Raw genomic sequence first — 12,803 nt, forward strand, 5'->3', positions numbered from 1 at the left:
TAAAATAATAATAATACTTTATTCCGAGTGTTCTTGCTTTTCTCTTTGGAGGTCATCACATAACGGCATTGTAATACACAGTTCGGCTGCATTAAATATTACACATCTGCTGTAGTTCTTTATTTATAGAGCCACGATGAGAGAGACAAACAGGAGAACTGCCGCCAAAACTGAATATGTGACGTGGATCATAAATATATCAACAATTAAACAACACCTTGCATTTCTTTTCACAAAATACGTCTCCTTGCAGTATCAATACTAATTCGGCTGACTTTTATATTTGATCCAATTGGTAGATAGGTTACATTTACACCATAACGGTGCACAGCTGATAGAAAAGGACTGATTTTCTTTGAATATAAGAATGTAAATACTGAGTTGAGAGAATAGTCAGGGAATTTGAGTGATGGGAGACACATCTATGGAATCACAATTTCAATAGCTTACCATTAAATGGCGGATATGCCTTTCTGTCTGTGATGTTTTACAAATCAGATATTAATGTGTAGAAGTAAAGCATGAGAAATAGTATAGCAATATCCTGTAAAATTATGTAAAAACATGAATAAAACTACACATATTCAGATGTTATACATACATAAGTGTCCTAATACAAAGTTATTATTAGTATGCTGTGTGTACCTTGTGTGCACCGCCTAGTGGTTAAAGCAAGTTATTGAATTATTTTTGTTGAATAATGTTATTTGATGAAAAAAATATTAAGAGTACATACTTTCATAGGAGGAAAGTAGAAGGTCTGTGATAGAAATATAGAATATACAAAATCAAGAAGATACTGTAAGTGATCTCTACAATAAAACAGTTTAGTGCAGGATGTACAAAGATATTAATAGGAGGATGTGCAAAACATACAAACTAATTAACCTCTATTTAAACAGTAAATAATACTTTAGGTTAAGGTCTTCTTTCAAATAAGAAAAACACGTTGGGGGTATCTATCTACAGATAAATATTAAGCCTGACAAAGTACTTAACGTCTAATGTATTGCTTTCCTGCAATGTTAACTATGTTGAAGCACTTATTTTAACTGATATTATAGACATTAATTATACTCTTATGTATGTAGATAGTATAAGAAATGTGCAGAATTTGACAGTTTAATGGTGGAGGTACACACATATTGATAGATGTCTTGTAATTAACTATTAGTAGAGAATAACGAGTAATGAATATACTTTATAAAGATCTGCAGATACATGTTTCGTCTTCTCAAGCACCAACTATCAAATATCTCGCCTGATTGTTGCCACTTGACAATCACCTTTCCCTGAATTTTAGTCTGATTTAAGGGTTGTTTATATTCCACATCATTAATCAGAATCTGCAGAGTTGCTAAAGTAAATGTAATGGAGTAAAAATACCAGGTTAACCTCTGAATTGTAGTGGAGTAGAATTAATGCTGCCCATTATGGATACAAGCGATTTTCACCCATGTGGTAATTACATGTTTTAAATGTGTACACACCAATGTGCTTCCTATCGCCTAAACCTCCAGGGCTGTACACAGTTTAATACTGTCAACTTCTAATTTTTGGAAAAACAAAAACGTCTTTTAAAACTACAATTCCCAGTAGAGACGTGCCATAGAGAACATGTTGCTAAACACAATAGCCAGCATGTGTAGTTCTGGGGGGGCGTTCGAGTCCAGTTTTGAATAGTCTGCCGTGGTTTCGTTCTATTTCAAAGAGCTTGACGCTCGGCGTAACCTTGGCGCACTGCCACTCCAACATCCAATCACAGAGCTTGGGTTTGTCACGGGGTTTGTCAACGGGACTGTAGTCCCAAACGATAGCTGGGGATTATGGGTAGTGTCGTGTCTTCGGCCATCCTAAACTGAAATGTTTTTCGGATATCATATCGCATTAACAACACCACATCTGGCGTCACAGAGATCTTCTGATACTGTCCTTTCTTCTTAGAGGAAGTACAGAAACACGTAAGTGGATTTGTTTTAACGTTTGAGGAGCAATAAACGACACATCAGCTTTTTGGCATGTTAAAAACTATTATGTTCTGCCTCGCTCATGAGAGTAACAGCTGGAGAAATTACAGCCTCGCCTACTGATTTCAAATGTGTGCTCTAAAATGATATTTATAAATGACTATTATCATTATTATAAGCAAGACAATAAATAGCAAAGATATAAACGTATTTAAGATACGTTCATAACAAACGTAACGTGGGAGAAAATACGTTTCTTGCTCAACGTAATTGAGAATGCAGTTTAGTTCTGTGGGAACGTAATATTTAGGAGACAGGGTTGCTCAGTGTGCTGCTCTGTGATGCTAGTTCAGATACTTGGCGTCTCATCTCGGGTGCAGGGTCATCAATGTTTGGGCTCTGAGCGGAGGAGACCCTCAGGATGGAGGGAAGGTGTGCGTGCAATATACCGGCGGGCCAGATCTAATAGGAATTAGAAATTATCACGCGGGCTGAAATTAAATCCACCAAGGGCCAGATTTGGCCCCCGGGCCTTGAGTTTGACACGTGTGAGCTAGGCGGAGGAAAGGAAGGAGGGTTTGTATTATGTTGGATCAGGTTCAAAATGTTTCTGATCAATTTGCATTAAGGAGTCCATAACGTAACATTCGGGGATTCATTTCCGAAAAAACTGGTTGGATAATCTTGAATAAGGATAATTATATCCAGTTTCTCGCCAGTTTTAACAAAAACATTCATCGTAAAAAGGTGGAGATTGTTCAATATTGTTTTTCCTCTCACATATTCACACTTCCTTGAGATTCTTTCAGCAAGTAGACACAGTTTATAAAAGCCTTCAATCCACAAGGTCCTTCTGCAACAGAGGCAGCTGGTCACACAAAGACAAGATCGGCAGAAATTGTGAAGGAGAGGAAGACGTGTACCAGAGTGTCTTAGTGGAACAGATACACTGCAGACTTCTTCTATCACAAAGAGTATTATTCTGAAAATAGAGAAAGGAGAATTGTTTTCCTTCCACATAAACCCTTTAGAAGCTTTAGGCTTCCCTCTCCTGTAGTGTTATACAGGGTTTAGTGCACGTACAAATCCCTGTGCTCCCTCCATAGGGAGTTTCCGTCCCACACACTCGCCCCCTGCCTGAAATGCTTCTATTAGCTAGTACTCCAACACATAGCGGCTGTTTCTCAATGTCGAGTACGCTTGCTTGGTAGCACATGTCTTCCGAGTCACTTGCTTCAGAAGCGAGGCAAGAATACTTCCTGGCATTCGGAAAACGAAGAGTGGAACAGGCGAGCAAGTGTGCAGGTGTGCGTCATATGAGAGGCCTTACATTTTCCGCCACAGATTTGGGGGAATTGCTCCGTGCGCAAAGCATTGTGGGGATTTTAAGACCGCGGAGTCTACACATGTGCAGCCTCGAAATGTCTCGCTACGAAGTACGCCAGGCTCGGTAGAATTCCAAGTATGCTGGACATTGGAACAGTCCTTCGGCGGCACTCGATGACGTAGTATGCTTGAAATAGTGGCTCTGGAGCAGCTTTACTCGACATTGAGAAACACCCGGTATGTGATGCCGGGTGCTAAGGGGCGGGACATCGCTAAGCGGTTGACCAATCAGAACAGAGCAAGCCAGCTAACCAATCAGAGCAGACTGGGCTCTGATTTCAGACGGAGGGTGAAAAGAGGTGCTGCAGCACAGACAGTATGAGACAAAAAAAAAGCTTTTTGAACATTAAAGCATGGAGACGTGTCCCAGTAGAGACACTACATACTGATATACACCTGACGATGAGCGTAATAGGGCCCCTTCCCACCTGTACCACTGTCTCACTAAAAGCTGCATTTTGGAGATAAAAACTGGATTTTTTTCTCTACGAATGTGTTTTTCCAAATTTCCGCACTGACAGAAACACACAGGCGAATGTTTCCACACACACACACACACACACACACACACACACACACACACACACACACACACACACACACACACACACACACACACACACACACACACACACACACACACACACACACACACACACACACACACACACACACACACACACACACACACACACACACACACATATAAGACTCAAGACACTCCTGCTGCCCACACACTGCTGGCACTCACACAGACAGAGGCGCACACGTGCACACACACACATAAACAAGCACATGCGCTAACACACACGCACACACAAACTTGCACACGCCCCAGTCTTCACCACCAGTGCTCAGAGCTTATATAAGGGAGAGTGGGAGGCTGAGAGCTATTTCAGGACCAGAAAAGACGCAAGTGTGTGCGAGCATGTGTGTGTGTGTGTGTGTGTGTGTGTGTGTGTGTGTGTGTGTGTGTGTGTGTGTGTGTGTGGCTATAGTGCCCATATGGATTAGTACTGGTGCTGCTGTGTAGGCCTGCTGTAAGGACCATAAGGACTCTGATTCAGCGCAGGTTTCATAACCAGTCGAGTTTGAAGTGAAGTTCGGTTCAGAGTCTTTGTGCCTGCTCACATTTGAAAGGAAACGATCCCACTGAGCAGCGAAGAAATGAGAAATGCCGACATGTTTACTGGTTTCTGCCAACGATGTCAACAGCACAGGATGTTGTGCCAGCAGCACCCTTATCCTTAAGATAAAAGCCTTTAGAAAATACTTATTTTAATTGCTCTTCTCCCTAAAAAGCCGTCAGATGTTCAAGACGAGGAAACCGGAAGTAATAAGTAATTTCCGGGTTTGAGGACTCTTTCCTGCACCACTCTATAAGCAGGAAAACACAAGCAGATCTGACCCATTGAAACTATATCTGTGAAGGACAACTGTTGAACCCATCTTCATGTACAGCTCTGAGACAATGACTGACTATCATCGTCTCAATGAATGCTCTACCAACCTCCTTCGAAGTGTACAAAATCTATCTATCTATCTATCCATCCATCCATCCATCCATCCACCTACCTACCTACCTACCTACCTACCTACCTACCTATATATCCATCTATCCATCCATCTATCTATCTATCTATCCATCCATCTATCTATCCATCCATCCATCCATCTATCTATCCATCCACCTACCTACCTACCTACCTACCTACCTACCAATATATATATATATATATATATCCATCCATCCATCCATCTATCCATCCATCCACCCATCCATCTATCCATCCATCTACCTACCTACCTACCTACCTACCAATATATATATATCCATCCATCCATCCATCCATCCATCCATCCATCCATCCACCCATCCATCCATCCATCTATCCATCCATCTACCTACCTACCTACCTACCTACCAATATATATATATCCATCCATCTATCCATCCATCCATCCATCTATCTATCCATTGTTATGGAAATCTAGGACCCAACACTGATCTATCCTGGATATGGAAACATTCATCGTCTAAGTAAGTGCCTAATTTAATGGCGGTCTAGATTTGTTGACCACTGTTTCCATGCCAAATCATCAATCAATCAACCAATCAATCAATCAATCAACCAATCAATCAATCAACCAATCAATCAATCAACAACGTTATGAATCCCGCAAGGGGCAACTGGGTGTGAGCAGCTTATGACATGTAGACGGGCAGGAACATACATGAAGATAACACACAGATCCACCCGGGAGCAGAGATGTGGCTCATTCCAATTTACACGATAAGTAATTTCATAGCATCACAATAAATAAATAAATAAATAATCAAGTTAAAACAAATAAAAAACGATCAAGAATTTTAAAGTTTGAGTGCAGAGGGGATGCATGATTTTGAAAAGCGTTTTGTCTTAAGAGCAGGTCGAGCATATCTACGCTTCATCATTTCAGATCTTATCCTCTTGAAGCCTTCAAAGGGTTGAACGCTTGCCTTCAGATCTCCTGGAGAGAGGCTTTGGTGTCAGTGTTGGAAATCTTGGAACAGCCAGAACTGATGAAAGACTGAAGTGGGAGGTCGGATGAGGATGAGGGGTCGCCGCGATGTACCTGTATGGGGTTTTAAATTCTGATTTGTAACTTAAAAAGCATTCAATGACTTCTTGTTTGCCACGAAGTGCTTACAAGTGTGTAGGATTGTGAAAGGAGGCAGATATCCTCCGTTCACAAGGTATCAGGTCTTCACACTGAAATGTTGTTAGTAGACAAAGAGCTCAAAAACATCCTTGATTGATCTTTACAAAATACAAGCAGCATCAAGATCGCTCAACGAAAACGACGCAGAATCGTTTATTGAGCATTTCATTGTAGATACGGGGGATATCAAAGAGTCTTTTCAGCATGATGATTTAGTATTCAAACTGCAGATGATTAGCAGTCTTAAGGATGACTGATTTCTTTAAAAGGAGTTCAAGTAAAACGCAGTAAGCTTTTTGGGCTGTAAGTGGGAACTAAAGCAGTCTACCTTTAATCCAGAATTGTTTGTATTTTATCCAGAATGTTACTATTTTTCATTTTTATTTTATTTGTAATTGTTAACTGTCCACTTTTTAAGTATTTGTATTTTAATGTTGAACATACTGGTCCTGTAACAAAAATAATTTCCCAATTTGATTAATAAAGTATCTAAGTATCCATCCATCCATCCATCCATCTATCCATCTATCTATCTATCTATCTATCTATCCATCCATCCACCTATCTATCTATCTATCTATCTATCCATCCATCTACCTATCTACTGTATCTATCCATCTGTCCATCTATCTATCCATCCATTTATCTATCCATGCATCCATCTATCTATCTATCTACCTATCCATCCATCCAACTATCTCTCTCTATCTATCCATCCATCCATCCATCTATCCATCCATCCATCTATCTATCTATCTACCTATCCATCCATCCAACTATCTCTCTCTATCTATCCATCCATCCATCCATCCATCTATCCATCCATCCATCCATCCATCCATCCATCCATCCACCTACCTACCTACCTACCTACCTACCAATATATATATATATCCATCCATCCATCCATCCATCCATCCATCCATCCATCCACCTACCTATCTACATACCCATCCATCTATCTTTCTTAACAGGAAACCAATACTAAAGCACGATAAAGCTTTTGTGCTGATTTTGGCCTTTCTCCGTGTACTAAGTGTTACCAGAGAGTATCCTGAGATGCTGTGGAGCAGATTTAGGCGTGTTTTATCTCTGCAGGAGCAGCGTTGACTCACTTGATGGAGGGCTGACTGCAGCGAGCGGCAGCCGGAGGGCCGAGCTGACATAAGCACAGATCCAAAATGTGTCCTTGTTAGAGTGATTCAGCCGTCTGTGAAGTGTGAAGCTCATTCTCTCGCCTCCATCTCTAAAGCATCTGTATCACTGTGTTATACTTTCAAACCTCTCCAAACAAGGGCGGTCTCCGGAGATCTGGAGCTTTGTTTTTCCGGGGATGTCTTGTCAAAAATGGAAGCACAATTACGCCACGAGATACACCGGATCAACACTGACTGACAGACGAAGAATGAAGACAAATAAAGAAACATGGGGGCTGTAACCAGGTTATTTACTTCTCTGAAACTAGCGTCTCCGCATTTATTTCTGCCGTCTCTTTGAGAGAAAGCATGCCGCTTCTCTCACTAAATGGCTGCTTGAGCATTCTAGTAAGCCAATAATGTATTTATTGAGTTATTGACCAACGGGCGGGATAATTGCACCTTTGATGTTTTTTCTTACAAGAATTTTAACACATTTTAGAAAGAAAACCTCAAGACAAATTTCATTATGTTTAGTTTAGACACTTTTTTTTGATCACCTAAAATTGAGGTTTATTTAATCACATAGTTTAATTTACAATGTAGGTTGGTGCGCATCTCAGCTCACTGACATTCCTCTAAAAACACTGCAGCATGAGATAGTAATGACTGCAGGGAGAACCACTTTGAATACCTGTCAATCATTCGGTGCTAAATGCGCTGAGAATTATTTTAGTCTTAATGACTATTTGTATGCAGCAGTAATCAGAGAGATGTGCTTTATGATCCAATATGAAAATAGCAAAGAGGTAAGTGAAAAAAAGAGTGTCTTCACATTTCTGGTTCTTCCATCTAGTGGTGGAGAAAGGCCTTGCAGTGCTTCCTTAAAGATGCCCTTTAACGCTTTTTGGAGTTGTCTGGGAGAAGCACAACATTCAAATATGAACCTAGAAACTGGGCGTAATATTTCCTCTCATTAATATCTCTATCATGCATACTTCAGCAATCCCTGTACATTTCAAACAGAGTACATGTATTGCTGTCTGAAAGGAACTCCTGTCGTAACAACAAATACAAATCCTTCCATGACACATTCAATCTGCTCAAATATCAAAAGGAAAGTGAGTCATTTCCTGAAATCATGGCATCGATTACTCTTCAATATGACAACGATAAAAAGCAATGTTAGGCTAATTGATTGATTGATTTAAACCAGGGGGGCCAAACTCAAGGCCCGGGGGCCAAATCAGGCCCTTGGTGGATTTAATTTCGGCCCGCAGGATAATTTCTAATTCCTATTAGATCTGGCCCGCCGGTATATTGCACCTTCACTCCATCCTGAGGGTCTCCTCCGCTCAGAGCCCAAACATTGATGACCTTGCACCCTGATGAGACGCCAAGTGTCTGAACTAGCATCTCAGAGCAGCACACTGAGTTCAATGGATGCTTCCTTCTGCACTTTCTCTCTCACGACAACAGGGCATGTTTGGTTTGTTCTTTGAGGGAAATAGTTTCTTTGAAGCTGCTGTTGGCCTGTGGAGAAATGTACTCATAAGAAATGACTCAGAGAAGCTGCAGATAGAGCCATGAGAAATGACTGCAACTGATTATTTAATGTTGTTTTTATAGGCAATAATGTAAGCTTTGTTAGTTCCAGGTTTAATTTGTGCAATAAGTTCATTTCAATAAGTTCTGCAATAAACATTGAACCACTCCGGCCCTCCACTAGTACCCACTTTTTCATTTTGGCCCACTGTGTGTTTGAGTTTGACACCGCTGCTCGAAACAGTGTAATATGGTTTCAAGAATATCTGAAGAATGACCGACCACTTCAAAGTATGCATGCTTTTAAATTAGAAGCTGCAAGTTTCAGATGATAATTATAATGAACAAGTCTCTCCTAAAAGGTGTATAACTAGGAAGCCTGACTCTCACCACAACTCTGGGATACATTTCATTATTCATGCATCTATCGTCGTGTTGACTCTGCGTCTAAATCTCTTCACAGACAGCGACCCAGAGGGAATCAAAGATATCTGTCAATCATGATCCGTGCAGCTGGGTCCGCTCTGAGGCGCTGCTAATTAAAGACCCCTCCTCGCAGCATGCATCTAATTAAAAAGACCCCTCCCCAAACTCAGCATGAGGAACCTGGGGGGCTTGGTCCAAACTATAAACTTTCCCAAATGGACTTAGTAATTATCGGATCGGATGCAGCAGAACTTCACTAATTTAACCGTCCTGTTGTTCTAGATTTGATCTTTCTTTTTTTTAATGTTTTTATGTCGGAATAAGAGGTTTTTATATTTCATTGTGGTTATTGCATTTAATTAATGTTCTTTGCAATAAAAATGTACATTACATTGACCTCTTCTCCTTAGCGTATCGACATGTTTTAGATTGCTGCTTTTACTTGTACTTGTTTTATGGTGTGTGAGCTGTGTGATTTTGTGTTCGTCTATTTGACCGTACAGCACTTTGGTCGGCAGGTTTTAAAGTGCTTAATAAATAAAGCTGTATTACTTTCATTGAATTCGGGGTGTTTAATTTAATGTATAGCATCTGGGCGATTTCAAAACAGACTCCTGACTTTAAGAAGAACCAGTCTGTGATAATCCATTAAATCCCTCCTGTTGTCGTCGGGTCAAATCTGACCGATTTACTACTTTCATCTTTTTAGTTTTACATTCGATTGCATTCAGGCTTCATGACATCCTTCACAGGAGACATTTGAACATATTAAATTGCTGATCAACACTTTCATTGAACTTTGGATGACACACACACACACACACACACACACACACACACACACACACACACACACACACACACACACACACACACACACACACACACACACACACACACACACACACACACACACACACACAGGTGTTAAATGAAATGTGGTGATGATTAATGTTTGTGTGTTAATGGAATAGCAGTTAAAACAGGACCGGTCACATGTCACCGCGAACACCAAAGTAAGGGGAAACGAAGACAACAGGAGGGTTCAAATATATGTTCTTCTGATTTTAACTATAGTCAAAATAATTCAAACAATGTGCCTTTGTTGAGCACTTCTGACCATAAACACCAACAAGTAAAGCAAAGCGTGTATGGCAGTAAGAAAACACACTTGTTCCCTGCGATGACTCCCTCATTGAGAACGAGACACCGACGATCCAGTGAAGACATAATGAGCACACTTCCCACACAAGGCCACGCAAACAAATGTGAGCCCGGCAGTCATCGGCACGCGGTCAGAAGTAAAACCGAATCGCTTGGAAGAAAGCAGGAGATTTGAGCGGGTTATTCGGGGACGCTTCGCTCACGGCGCTTTACCGTTGCTTGAGGGGAGAATAGGAAGCGGGGTCAGACGCAGGGCGAGCGCCAGAGGAGTGCAGCGGCTGGTTCTCTGAAGGCCCTCCGGCGTACTGATCTTTAGGCGGGAAGAACGTGGGCATTGCAGCGGGAGGGAATAAGCAGACGACTCAGATCTCACAGCAGCCCCTGAGGAACAGATGTTAAGATAAACTAGCACTTACAAAGGTTTGGCGTATTGAGAACCTTTCCGTCGTTTCAAAGTTAAAACACATTTTAAACGTATAATGATTTTAGGAGGTTCAACAGTTAAAAGAAAATAAGCTTTTTAAAGATGTGTTTTTGTATCGGCGTCACTGGGGACTGAACCATGTGATGTGAACATGGCAGCAGCTTTAGATCTGTGATGTGTAGGTGTTCACCAGATGCATCGAGTTCGGGGTTTTCTCCTGGGGCTTCAGCAATATGCTATTATCTTTTACCAGGGATTATTCTGCCGTTTCTTAAATGTTAAGTGTCAGAAAAGTACCCTTAGTTTCCCTGACCCCAAAGGGAGTCTAAAACACAGAAATAATGTAGTATTAGTGTGATATAAAACAATACGTACGCTGAAGACGCTGCAACAAGTCAATTTAAGGCAAGAAAATAGCTTAAGATGATTCTTAATTTACACCCTGGTGACATTGCTATTAATTGATCAATTAATTAACAGCTTCTGCTTCCAAAATGGATAAACTGTCAGATTTGTGTGTCGTTAGATTAAACATGTGTATTTAATCTTACGACACACACACACACACACACACACAACACACACACACACACACAACACACACACACACACACACACACACACACACACACACACACACACACACACACACACACACACACACACACACACACAGAGACCCAGCTGAATTTTTTTTCATTTAATCATAGGTTTACAAAACTGACAATGTTGACGTTGCAACGTCTTGATTGAAAAACTAAGAAAAACTAGAAGCTCTTACCAGATCACTTATCATACAGTACACTCGACATGTGTGTGTGTGTGTGTGTGTGTGTGTGTGTGTGTGTGGTGTGTGTGTGTGTGTGTGTGTGTGTGTGTGTGTGTGTGTGTGTGTGTGTGTGTGTGTGTGTGTGTGTGTGTGTGTGTGTGTGTGTGTGTGTGTGTGTGTGTGTGTGTGTGTGTGTGTGTGTGTGTGTGTGTGTGTGTGGATGGTATTCCGGTGCGAGTGTCAGAGCAGCTGCTGGGTGTTTGTGGTGTTGCAGGAAAAAAAACATCTGCGTCCTCGGTTGGTTATGGCATGTCATTGTCATGGCGACTCATAAATGGGTTGTCACGGTTACTTGGTGTCTGGAGCTCCTGGCGACCATCCGTCCGTCTGATCAGAGTCTTTCTTTCACAGTGATCTGGTGTTCAGCACTTTGACAGTGTTTCGCCCGTAGTGCCAGTAGCTGTAGCCCGACGCCGCTGTGGTCACCGCGGTGATATACCTGCAACACAACGTGCACGTTTAATCCATCATTCTGACTGATACTGGGGTTATTATAGGATGGCACGATCATATTTACAACATTACCATTGAACTAATGATCTGTATGCCTCTGCAGCTCGACAATACTCAATTCAGAATGTTGCATCACATTTTTAGCTTTAACATATTATGCTGTCTGCAATTTGAATATTGCAACATAGTGATATGGCAATTAATTAAGCAGCCGTATGAAAATATAGTAAATACGTAGATTCATGGCTGAAGCGGCTTCAGAGCTTTGTTATAAACCTCACATGTAATAAATAGGGCTGTCAAGTTAACACGTTAATAAAGCAAACAGTTTTTAACGCCACTAATTATTTTAACGTGCGATTAACGCATGTGTATTTGTCCTCGGCCCGCCCCGTAGTCTCAGAGCCCAAAGGCTTGACGTTGTTGTTGTTAGTTGGATGGTGGGAGATTCTAGCGAGAGATATGGATACAAGGAAAGGTGTTAAACAGCGAGCCAGGCTCACAGCCGATGCTCAGCAGACCACGCTTGAAAGTTTGCCGGAGAGACGCCGGGACAACAGCAGCGATAGCTAAATGGGGGCTACAGTTCAACATCGTGGAGGACGAGGGGCTCCGTGAGATCATTCGGATCGCAGCCGACGGGTCGACTGCACATCGCAGCGCATTATTCTGACCCCTGTGGGAACTTCAGTCTCGTGCTTTGACTGTTATGAAGACAGAGGAGCGGCATTTCACCGACAGGCTTGTCTGTTTGAGCAACTGGCTCAGTG

The 12,803-nt window shown here is 41.5% G+C and overlaps 1 protein-coding gene across 1 annotated transcript in view; it reads right to left on the minus strand.

Annotated features, from left to right (window-relative positions):
- Positions 1–12,803, minus strand: part of crls1 (cardiolipin synthase 1) — a 404,081-nt gene that overhangs the window by 385,589 nt on the left and 5,689 nt on the right. The gene's annotated exons all lie outside the window — the stretch shown is intronic.

This window comes from Pseudochaenichthys georgianus, chromosome 15 (assembly GCF_902827115.2).
Source record: "Pseudochaenichthys georgianus chromosome 15, fPseGeo1.2, whole genome shotgun sequence".
Taxonomy (NCBI): Eukaryota; Metazoa; Chordata; class Actinopteri; order Perciformes; family Channichthyidae; genus Pseudochaenichthys; species Pseudochaenichthys georgianus.